Genomic DNA, 12174 nt, shown 5'->3' on the forward strand with positions numbered 1-12174 from the left:
CATTTTTTCTCTTTTTTTCTTTTACAGAAACAAGATAGCAAGGCTCAAAGTTTACAAATATCCTAGAGTATTGGCCGTCCGCCTGGACTTTTCAAGGTCACGCTTTCAGACAGTACTGGTGAAACAGATAAACTTTCCCAATGAAGCTGTCTGAGAGCGGAGAGAGAGATTTGTTCAAAAAGCTAAAAAGCAACTGTTGCCCGCATTCTCCACCAAGAATGTCAACGGTTTACGGGCTGGTTCGGCCCGGTTCCGTGACTAGAAGGGCGGAGGGATCCGCGGATCCGCGCCCCCGGGAAAAAAAAAGAAATTAAGGGACCCCGAAATAATTGAAAACAGTGGCAACAATCTGAGGTAAAACAAAGTAATTTACTAAATATGGTATCAACAGAATTTTATAAGGAGAGAGAATGTGAAATTGATAGTGGATCGGCCTTACCACAACGCTGAGATGAGAAGCGCAGGCAGAGAAGCGCAAGCGAAGCAGCGCAGGCAGAGAAGCGCAAGCGAAGCAGCGCAGGCAGAGAAGCGCAAGCGAAGCAGCGCAGGCAGAGAAGCGCAAGCGAAGCAGCGCAGGCAGAGAAGAGAGCATCAGGTGACCTTGCCGGGAGTTATATCTCCTCGCTGACCGCAAAGCCCCCTGGGGAAACGTAGCTGCTCTTCTCCGCTGGACAGGCACCCGGAACTTGAGCATCAGCAGTCAAACCCCCAGTACATTGCATGATGTTATGATGTGGAATACAGATAATGAAAAATCATGAAACCATGACACACAGTTTCTCAGCTTGTCGAGGACTATGAGTCTATCAGTGTGGACAGTAGTAGAAGACGTTCAGACACTTTTGTAAGTGAGGCATCGTTACTCAGCTCTTTATAGCTATTTCTGCATATTTTTTTCTTTTTGCACTCTTGCAGTGGTTTTGAGCCAAAGGATTTTAGATCTTCAGAACCAGAAATCTTGTCCAAAGGCTCAGCAGTGTTGGATAGATCCTTCTTGACACTTTTTATTGAGCAGTCTGAGGGTGACCAAAGGCCAGATCCTCAGAGCTGCATTGGCAGTCCAGCACCTAAATGCTTTGGATTTCTGGGTCCTGAACTTTATTTTCATGTTCTCCCTTGGTCTGCAGAGCAGTTGTAGCAGGCAAGGTATTGTGAAGATCTTGTTTTAACATACAGCTACTTTGCTCTTTGCAAATTATTCACCAACGTGGGTCTTTGAGAGAAATTTTGGAAGGTATATGGGTACGTAAATATGAAATGTTCCTTGCCATATGGTTCTGTTGCATTTATGTCTTAAGTGTTGGGCCTGGTAACAGTTAATACTCCTGGCAGTGAATTTTTTTCCTCTTAGTGCTGTATATAGAATATCATAAGTTTTCTAATCTGCACACAAAGCAAAAAACCTGATCTGTAGGTGAGCTGAGCAGCCGAGGGGTTCGCACTGATCCACACTAAGGACAAGCTGCTTGTGTACTATCACCATGACTCAGCATTGGTAGGTAGGTGAGACATTGCCTACAATATCCCAAATATGAGCCTCGTTTGAAGGATTCTATTTGTTCCCTGCTTCTTGTTCACTTGACGCTGCCTTTTGCACTCAGTCTGAGTTTTTCACGTAATTAATATACACTGTTATGAACTATGTAGGTTGTCCCTGTGCAATACATCATTTTTTTTCACTCGTTCGTAGTAAGGGTCTTGGACAGAAGTAAGGTTGTTGGAGTGTCCAAGCCTGGAAACTTCCAGACTGTATTTTTTCCCACAGACTTCTACGTAATTTCAGCAACATGCTTATACTCAAATGTCCAGTTTACATCTTCCTGCATGCTAATTTTGTGTTGTCCACCTTACGGCTCATATTTCAGATTGCAAACTCATTCAGTTCAATAGTCATAAACTACATGTTAGCAGAAAGAAAAGCATGTCTAATCACGGTTTTTAGGTGTTAGTTCTTAACACACACCCAAAAAAAAGCAATAGAAAGGAATATATTTATTTGTTTATGGCTGCAAGATTTCTGAGGACAGAGAAAGAAGGGCTATCTGTGGACTAGAAGAGGAATATTATCCTTTGTGAGTCTACCCCAAATAAATTGCTTTGTTTTTGTTATGGCTGAAAATAGAGAGTTGCCTTGGAGCTGTTCTTCAGTGCCATAACTAGCACTTGGATGGGTAGCATCTATTTCAGTTACTTTGGAGATGTTGCGAGGCTGATAGGATAAGATGAAATGGTGTGATATAATCCAAGGACTGCAGAATATTTTGCAGTCAGAGTGGGTTCTGGATCAGATACAGTATTTTAATACTGCCTGCACTGCAGTGTTTCCATGACCTCTCATACTTATAAGTTCTTCATTCCCTCCGTACTTGTTCTTGCTGTTCCTCCATTGATTATAAATAAGAGCAATCAATATGGTATCTGTTTTAGCATGCATGATCCCACATGTCTTGGTGTAAAGTCAGTCATATCCATTTCAGAGCACCTGGCAAAGGCCATATTGCTGGAGTAGAGTGCTTCAAACAGCTGTTGAAAGATTTCCGGGTGACTGGGTGACCCTTTGCCTTTTCAGTCAGCATGGAATCAATTCCATTACATGGTATGGTGCTTCAGGACTGTGTCATGGAATCTTCCAGTGATGCTAGTCTGTACCTCATTAATGCTTCAGTAATCATTAGCAGACCAACCGTAATCTAACTAGCAACTGTCTGTCCAACTTTCCCCTGACTCTGCACTGGTTTTAGTCATTAGTTCCAGGGGAATTAGGTATCTTTCAAATATGCTCACACTGCAGTGCTGAGGCTTCAACTGAGCTCAGAACTGGGCCACATGTGGTGAGACACTTCAGTGACCAGTGGTATAGGATCTGGAGCCTGGATTTTTCGACTTGAGAGCACTGTCTGAAGTGTCCTTCATTTCATGCACCCTTTATCAGGTTTTAGAACCCAGCCTTAGCTGCCAGTGATCATGGCACATCCTTCTTTTCAGTTCCAAGATTTTCTGCTCATCAGTTTATTTTTAAATTTCATTAATTCCGTGAAAAGTTTAAGTGAATAGTCATCCAGTAATTTGCATGAATTAAATCATTTTCAAGTACTAATTAGAAAAAGCGTGAAGAGTGCTTTAAGTATTGAGGCAAAGCACAATTTTGTTTTAAAAAGAAGAAAAAAACCCACATCTGTTAGCAGTTCAAAGTTTTGTGGCCGTTGGAGGCTTTTTGATTTTCTTATCTTGCTCTTTCCATGCTTACGAAAACACAGATGCGGTTTCATTTACCCTTTTTGTTCAGGTTGTATCTCTAAATTAAAGTAAACAATTGGCGTGACCAGAGCAGATATAACTACAGAGCAAATATAAGCTACACTCAGAAAAATCGTGTAGCAGTATGCCAAAAATAAATGTGTTAAATTAAATGGACTGTGGGGTGCTATTTGTGTGTCTGAGAGTTTTGGAAATGTGATGCATCCTGATCAGTGTATGGACTACTGATGTTCCGTGTTCAGAATAAAGGACTGTATTCTGATACCCTTCTGAACAGTAAGTCACAGTGTACCTCTGGTCGTGCTGGTCGTTATTGAAATAAAGTGGAATAACCACGTTTTCATTTAATTCTGTGTGAATAAAAGAGATGGTTTAACTGGTGGTTCCTTTGCATAAGTAAAAAAAATGGTAAGCTTTTTAAGGGGCAAAGGAATCATTTTTAGATATGCTGACACATGTCAGCTGCTCTAGCAATTATGGCATGATTAAATTAGAAAACTGGTAATTTTCTGCTTCTCTAGAGCATGCAGTAGTGGCAATCTCTACCTAGAACTGAAGACAGTACAACTTTGTTTTAAATTGTGTTAGCATGGATCAGGTCATTTTTAACCTTTGTATAATGCTTAGCAAACTGCATCTGGATTAAATATTTTGAGAAAGTTATGACCCTTCCTCTTTCGTATTGCCATAGTGAAGCTTAAAACATCCCTTGAGGAAACAGTTGGCCCAGCCCCCATCTCCACTTGTTTCCCAACATGTCTTTACTGCTCTCCAGTGGAAACGTTGAGAAAAATCTTACTCTTATTAAAATAATTGGAAATTGACTTTATTCACTTCACTGGGTCAAGGATTTCATCCTGTAGCACAGGTTTATACAAAAATCTTGGGGCCATCAAGCCACACACATACATACTCCTTGAGATTTGTTCACAGCAATGCTTCTACATGCATTCATATGTGATTTTTGTTAAGTAATTTACCAAGGTGATGTATTTAAAATTTTTCCCTCTCCACAAATCTAGAACTCAAATCAGATCTATTGAATTTTTGCTTTACATTTAATATTACCGTGTCATTTTTGCCTCACGGAGGGTCATATTTTTGTTCCCAAACAGTCATGAATTGCTTCATTGCCCTTTGAGCAAAAGTCTCATCCTGCAGCTAGCTCAGTAAGGAACAGAATTCACAGTGAATTTTACTCTTAAGCTTGTAGGAGCAATGACCTCAGTACAGCAGCTTGAAATTTTTCAGGTAATAAATCTTACTGCACCCATTAGCTTCTTTTTGTTCAGAGGTGAACTGGGGAGCGTACATCCAGAGCACTTGCTTTACCATCGCGTCTGCACAGCCTCGGGAGTTGTAATACGTCCATGTAAAGAAGATGCTTACCGACGGTATAAATTATGAAGTAACTCTTTTTTTTTTTAATCTGTTACTGAGAATAGTGTTCTAACTGTTGTGTTTCCTCTGTTCTCTTTTTCCCTCAGCCTTTCATTATCCTAAGCTTAACGTGTCTCAGCTGATGAAATCTTCCTGGGTGAGAACAGGTATGTACAGTTCGTGTGAGTAAAAGTGCAGTTATTTTTGTTAGTAGGATAACTAGCATACATATAAATATATAAATAAATACTGATAACTTGGGGGTGCTGCACATTTGCAAGGTGTTAACACCTGAGCAGAATCTATTCTAAAAACTAAAGACGTGATGAACTGCAACATCTGAGAAATGTAATTCCTGTTTAGAATGAACTACTGCAATTCCTCAATAATGCATACCAAAGTTTTTGGCTATAAAGCAGTTCCTTCTTAGCGAGACAGCTTATGCTGTCAGGCATGAACTATCTACTCTGTATGCTCTCAATTGATTTTAAGATATTCAGCTTTTTAAAGGAAAACAAAAACTTTCTGTGGCACTTCATATGAAAACATGCCAGCAATAAAACAGAATAAAAATAGATATATTCTGACTGCAAGAAACTGTGTTTCATCACGTTTCATTGATCTCTTCTGATTCATTCAAACCCCTCCTATCCAAGACAGCTGGGTGTTTTATTCTGTAATTAACTGATATGATTGAGCTGTCACTTTTAGATGATCAAAGGATATTGAATTTATCCGCAAGTGCAGAGATCCTACCTACTTCTTTAACACAGAAAGCCTAAATGGTGACCAGGCTTTGCCTAGCAACCTTGCTGTTCAAGTGAAGATGTCCTTCACTTGACACTTTTGTCTTCCCGCCATCCGTAGTTTAACAGAAGTAGTATAAACATAGTGATTTTTTTTTCTAGGCATCCCTGTTTCCTCTCAAGTGACCAGCTTACTTTTTAAGCAGGAAGCCAACTGCTGAAGTCCACATAGTTTGTATTTCTGAAGAAAACTGAAACATTTCAGATTATGTACAGTAACAGGAGAGCAACTACTCATGTGTATCCCACATCCAATATCATCCTCTCTTTAACATTTATGTTAGCTTTTTTGTCAGTTTGGTTAAGATAGCCATACCATCTCCTGCTTAGAAATCTGCATTACCAGTTCCTGTTGGAAGTTTCCTTACACCCTGAGTAAAAAAAAAAAAAGGTTAACTTCCAGCTCAGAATTGACGTGTGAGTGTCTCACACTAACTTTTTTTTTCTCTTTTTTCCTCCCTAATACATATATATATATAATAAAGATATAATAAGATATATATAAGATAAATAATATACGTAAGATACAAGATTGTAAAAGCCAGTCGCAACACCTTTCTTTGATGCAGGGGAATTTTTTGCAATCCCAGTTCTTGCAAGTATCCCTGGAAGAGCTAGTATGATTTGGCTTAGTTACTCCTTGAAGTTAGTATATTAGATTCTAATGGCAAAATCATTCTATTTTAATGACTTTTTTCATTATTTGATAGCTTCTTCTAGACAGATACTGTGACTAATGAGAAAGGGAGATTATTGAATTTATGCTTGCTAAATATAAGCTTTTTTTTAACAGTAGATTAATAGTAGATTGCCGAGACCTAAGTGCATGGGTACTCTAAAATATCCCAGTGGTCATAAGACACTGGCAGATGCAGTGTTTTCTATAGTTGTCCCTCTTGGTTAAATAATACAATTTATGCTATTAAGCATAATTCATTGATACTCAAATTCAATATATAGGCAAGATTCTACTTGCTGTATATAATAGCCCTAGGCCACTCTCTATTTATTTTGCTATTTTATTTTGAGATACATTGTCTGTGATTGAATTTAGCAGACGTGCTGTTAATCTCTGAGAAATCCTGAAAGTATTTCCTTTTTTTCCAACATATGCAGTGAAAAATTTTAAATGGAACAAGTTGTTTTGATAATTGTTTTAAAATTAAAAAAAAAAACCTAAACTGATTGAATGCCTTTTTATTATAAATAAATAAATGTGAAAAGCTTCAAAGGAAAAGGGACTTTTTAACAAATAAACCATGTTAGCAGAGAGCCTCAGGAAGGAAAACTGCATTATTTGCTGCAGTCAGTGATGAGTCAGTTTATTATCCTTTAAGATTGTTTAATTAGATCATTCAAATGACTGTTGCTGCATTAACCATGCCTTTCTTTTACTGGAATGCCATCTTGTTGGTCCACAGTTTTTTGTTGTTTCCTGTGCAGTGTTCCTCAGGTATTTTTCTCAGCATCGACTGCCCCAGTGACCTGGATTACCTGGAGTTAGGGAGTGAACTTGGGAGGGCTACTAACCTTTTTTTGTATACTGTGATTTGCATAGTTGGTAGTCTATATCTTATCTAGGGAAAACACACTTGGAATACACAGTGTCATTCATGTGGTCCATTTTTTTCTTGTTTCTGAACCTTTGCCCTGCCCATCTCTCTCTCTGCCTCACTTCCAAACACGGAATTTTGATGGCAGTTAGTTGCAGCAAGCAATTTAACTGAATGTTTTCTTTTGCTTGTGTTTGATTAATTTACTTACTGCTCATATGTTCATGCTCTTTTAGAATTTAAATTGTTTCTTCAGTATTCTGGATCTCCCTACATAGCTGAGATTCCAGAAGTACCCTCTGCCCTATTTTATTTTATTTTTAAAATTTATTTCTTTTGAGCTTTCCTGATCCAAACCCTTCCTTTTCTAATGTGGAACCACCAGCTGAACTTCACAGTATTCCCCTAAGAATACTGCTGCTCTTGAATTGTCCTTAAGATGTCACAGAGTGACTCAACGCTTGTAATTGAAGTTGCAGAAAAGGCACTGAAAACTTTTACTAATTCAATTGTGTTCTTGGGTTACTTTCTCTGCAATGTAGTTCTCTTGGGTGTCGTCGACCAGCGAATTCAGGAGGAAGTGTTTCAGGCTGAGATGGAGCGGAAGCTAGCTCACCTGTTAAACGAGGCTTTGGCCAGAGGGCGGATATGGAGACGAGCCAGTTTTGCAGGCAGCAACATTGTGCAGGTATTCAGAGATCAAAGTCAGAGAAAGAAATAAAGGGGAATAAATCATTGAATAAGTTCATAATACCCAGGCTTTGAGTTGAGAAAAGATATTTCACATGCATGTATCGCAATTGACTAGTTTAGCTAGTTGATGATGCTTGTGTTCTGTACTTGAAATATGGGTCTTCTGGCTACCTCATTGTATTTTAAACTGAAAATAACAAATGGAAACAACTGAGTGTTTTAAGTGGCTACTAAAAAATTCTGTTGACTTTTGAAAAAACATATTGAAAATGATTTTACCGACATCTTTTTTAAAGAACTGGCTATCTTGTCTGACTTACAGGAGATGCCTAGAAAAGGAGATAGAGTGGTCATCTGAGTCAAAAAGGTACTTTGCTGGAGCAGCTACTTTGCAGGTCTCTTGTTTTTGTGAAGGTTTAGAAATATGAAATAAAATCATGTGCTGCTTGATGCAGTAGCAAAGTAGTAAATTTTGCCTCTTAACTTCCTGTATTTCATAGCATTCCTGGTTGCAGGAGGGGGTTTTAAGTAAGGCTGATAAATTATATTAAATTTTGCACACATGACAGCTTCTGAATACCAGTGCTTCATTACAGTTTTGTTTAAGTTGAAATTATTGACATCATGTCTGTGAAGACATGGATATTTAATTTTAATTTATAAATTTTCACATGCATTCTAGTCCGTTCATCAAGCTGAATGTCACAATGCTTTCTCATGGATGATCTTCTTAAAGTTTATTTTTTCTAGCTAAGTCGTCGACAGTTGGCTTACCTCACATGCGCCCATCTCACAGTTCAGATTTTCTGTCTTTATTTAACCTGACCCTACAGTTTTAGCTAGCAGTTAAATCTCCATATGTTAGAATTTTCTTACTTCTGTTTTTCTGTCTTAGAAACATCTGTTTCAGTAATTTATTTTATTTTTATTTTTATTTCATGCAGCTTTGAATTGCTGTCAATAGATGTCTACTTTGAATCTCATATCCCCGACACCTCTTGCTGCACTTTATTCTTTATGCCTCAGTCCTTCCTTTGCATATAAAATAAACACGTAATCCTTATGTTGATAGCAAAGATACCAGAGCCTATAAAATGTGCACATGTAGAATACAGCTTTATTGTTTTAGATAATAAAGCTCAAGTCATTTATTTTCTCATGCACAAGATACCACACAAGTCTTTTCCATCTCAAGGAGAACATTTTGGAAATAACAGAGTTTTTCTTATGACTTACTGTATTTCTGTGGATTCTGCAGCTCCCAAGCTGCTGTGTCCCAAGCAGCGTTGCTGCTCGTTTATGCCATTTAATTAGTGCAAAGAGTCTGCAAGCTGCTGTCTTCAGGCAGTGGCAGATTCTTTTAGTTGTGGTCAGCACATCCTCCCATCCCACATAACACCAGGTTGTTGCAGGTGCTCACTGCCAGCGCTGTTCAGTGTGGTTAGTGCTGTAATAAAGGAGGTGTGGATAAGAGAAGGCAGAAGGACAACAGTGTATAACATGCTTGCAGCATGTGATCCTCGCTGCTAGGTACCTGATTGATGTGGTACTTTTTCTGCACAAATAATGGTAGGTATGATCGTGCACTACAGCTTCTTATTTGCTTACTTTTGCAGAATATCCAGAAGTATGGTAGGTAAGACATCCAGGGAGGCTGTTATCTCAAATAGTTCTTATTAAGCATAAATCATATTAATTGTCTAATGCTTAAGGCTTTCTTATGAAGCTGTTTTGTTCTATTTTGTCTCTGAGACCACTTCCTAACAACCAGAAAATGAACAAACTTTTCTGTGTTGTCTGGTTTTGATTTTGAGTCATTTGTTGGTGCCCTCAGGAGACATGTGGGAAAGAATCCCAAAGACAATATCGACCTTTGAAGTCTATTCATAAGATTTTAGCTGTGTGCTTCCAGGTGAGGCCTAATGGGTGGATATTCCAGAGCACTTGCTTTTACCTGTGTGCAGATGAATGGAAAGACTGTGTTTTCTTCCTCTCTGTGGTATTTCCTTGCGTTGGTGAAAGTATCTGTTACCTCTCACAACTTCATCAGTTACAACTGAGTATTTCAGTAATCCTCTTGTTGCTTTTCTCCCCCATGCCCAGCTCTCAAAGCCATGCTCTAACCTGGATATTCTGCAGAGAGAAGCTCAAACACTTCAGTGAGGACTGCAGCAGAGAACATGCATGCTGAAATGGCGTTTCTGTAGAGAACAAAACAGATTGGCTAAGATTTAACTTGTATAATGTATATAGATAGTTAGGAATAGTTCAGCTTTAATATTAAATTCTCCTGGAAGTAACAACCTTTTCACCTGGGTTGTTACTCTGTGTGTTTGAAGGTCCAAGCTTAAAGCTGACAGACATGCTGCTTACTTTTTATGAGTGCTAGAACTGGCTGGAGCAACCGAGCTTCATGTGTGCTGCAGTACTGTAAAGCTGGCCTGTCATTGCTGTAGCACTACAGATGGGAACCTGGAATCTGAGCCTAAGTCTGAGAAGACAGCAGATTTCACAGACGGGGTCATGACCACACAAGTATTCCTGTGATGCAAGGATTGTTTGCTATGCAGAGCTGCTCTCATGTTGACCTTTTCCAGGCTCAGTGTAGTAGATATGTCAGCATCACTCCAGGTGTGAAGACATGCAGCTGGAGTGATGCACCTGTTGGTGGGCTCTTCAGGGGTGCTTCCCTGTCAGTTGAATATCTGGTCCGTAGCCACTTGCAAGAAACCTTTTGGTTTACTGCTGTTCATTCTGTTCCTTGCAGCCAAGCTTATAAGCTGCATCTGAAATGTGTTCCGTATACACATCTGTTTGAGTCTTCAGGGACACCTATTTATACTCCTTGTGTTTTGTATTCAGATTTTCCCATCTATATTTTTTGTACACCAACCAGCAACTGCTATATTAGTGAGCCACAACAAAGTGAACATAATGACCAGAAGCTGCTAGTGTTTTGGATATTTCTATTAGCAGGACGTGCATATATTTACAACAGACTAGACACACATTTCACTTGTGTTGAGCCCTGTGTTGTAGACCTGTTTTTCCTGAGGTGGAAGATATTAATAGCACATTGAAATGTGACATTTCTAAGCTCCTTGGAAAATCAAGACTGTGGGTCAGAAGGTAAAGCAATTATTTGTGAATGTTACTGCAGGCATATTAGTTTCCCTTCTAGTACTAATTGATAGCTTGTGAGGTTTAGATTTCATTTCTAAAGGTATGTGTTTTGACCTAAGAATGTTAAAAAGTAATCTTTCAATCAATGCACTTTGTATGAGAGCTTCGGACTACCTAGAATGCCCAAATAGCATGTTTTCCCCTCCTTTGTGCAACTAATAGGTGGCACTCCAGGATTTAAAAACAACAACTAAAACCATCACTTACAAAAACCTCTGAAGTTTCATGACTGGCTGTTAAACCTGAGATAGTCCCATTGATTTCTGTGTAATGTTCATGCTACTGTTCCACAGAGCATGTCATAAATTTATATTTAATATGGATCTGCTGTTGCTGCAGATTCAAAGTACATGACTTGATGCTGTTTGCATTGCACCCGCACAGGCTAGACCACATAATATATGTTATGAAGTGTTAATCATAATAACTCCAAGTCATTGAATTCATGCGGTATTGCTGGGCTTAATACTGGTTTAAAAATATGCCAGGAGCTAACACACACTTATTTTTCCTTTATTTCAGCATGCTTGTTCTCTTGAACTGAAAGTAAAAAGGTGGTCCTACTAAGTGACAAGAAGAACAATGTTCTGATGTAAAGAAAAGGGCAGGTTAGATGGCTGTACAGTCATAAAGTGTGAGAGGACATAATGACCAAGTTGAGTTTTTCATTAGAGCAAGATGTACTCTTGGTTTCCTACTACCAGCATATATGTCGCTTCTGGGAGAAGGCCAAGTCTCTCTGGGAGGTGTGGATCTACAAATGGAGTTTGTGGGAACTGTTGCTGCTCGATCTCATGGTTTGAGTTGCTTTGCCCCATGTTGGCCACCTGCTGCAGAGTTGGGTGGGTGGCCAGAGCCATACAGGCACTGAGAGCCCAGGGACTGCTTCCCTGGAAGTTTCTAGTGGAGCACCCTTAGGTTAACCACAGTCTGCTCCCAGTCAAACCACTTCATGGGCTGATGAAGCCTCTGCTCAGAGCAGCACTAGAACTCTTGTATTCCATGTCCGGCTATATCAACTCATTCCCCATTTGCCTACTGCAGTGTAAGCAGGCCATGCTCTGCACATGCCTTGTGAGTTTTTCCAATACCTGGATTTTCTCTGTTTTCATTTCTGAACTAGACCTGGTTGCTAGGAAACTCTCCTCACTGACCCATGGTAGTCTCTTGAAGACATGTTTTAAATTAAATTTACTGGCACCTGAGCACAATTAAGCCTTTACTCTCTGGAGTTTAAATGCACATCTAGTACCAACAAAGATTATATGATTTTTGTATATTTTATTTGAATGAATTAGACT

General features: G+C 39.1%; 1 long non-coding RNA gene across 1 annotated transcript; it reads left to right on the plus strand.

Moving 5' to 3' along the window:
• Window positions 1-4717: 4717 nt before the first annotated feature.
• LOC109367829 lies at window positions 4718-8114 on the plus strand. Its single transcript, XR_002115313.2, has 3 exons — window positions 4718-4805; window positions 7540-7685; window positions 8013-8114. It is a non-coding gene; the product is annotated as an uncharacterized LOC109367829 (long non-coding RNA).
• Window positions 8115-12174: the final 4060 nt, after the last annotated feature.

This window comes from Meleagris gallopavo, chromosome 1 (genome assembly GCF_000146605.3).
Source record: "Meleagris gallopavo isolate NT-WF06-2002-E0010 breed Aviagen turkey brand Nicholas breeding stock chromosome 1, Turkey_5.1, whole genome shotgun sequence".
NCBI classification, from domain to species: Eukaryota; Metazoa; Chordata; class Aves; order Galliformes; family Phasianidae; genus Meleagris; species Meleagris gallopavo.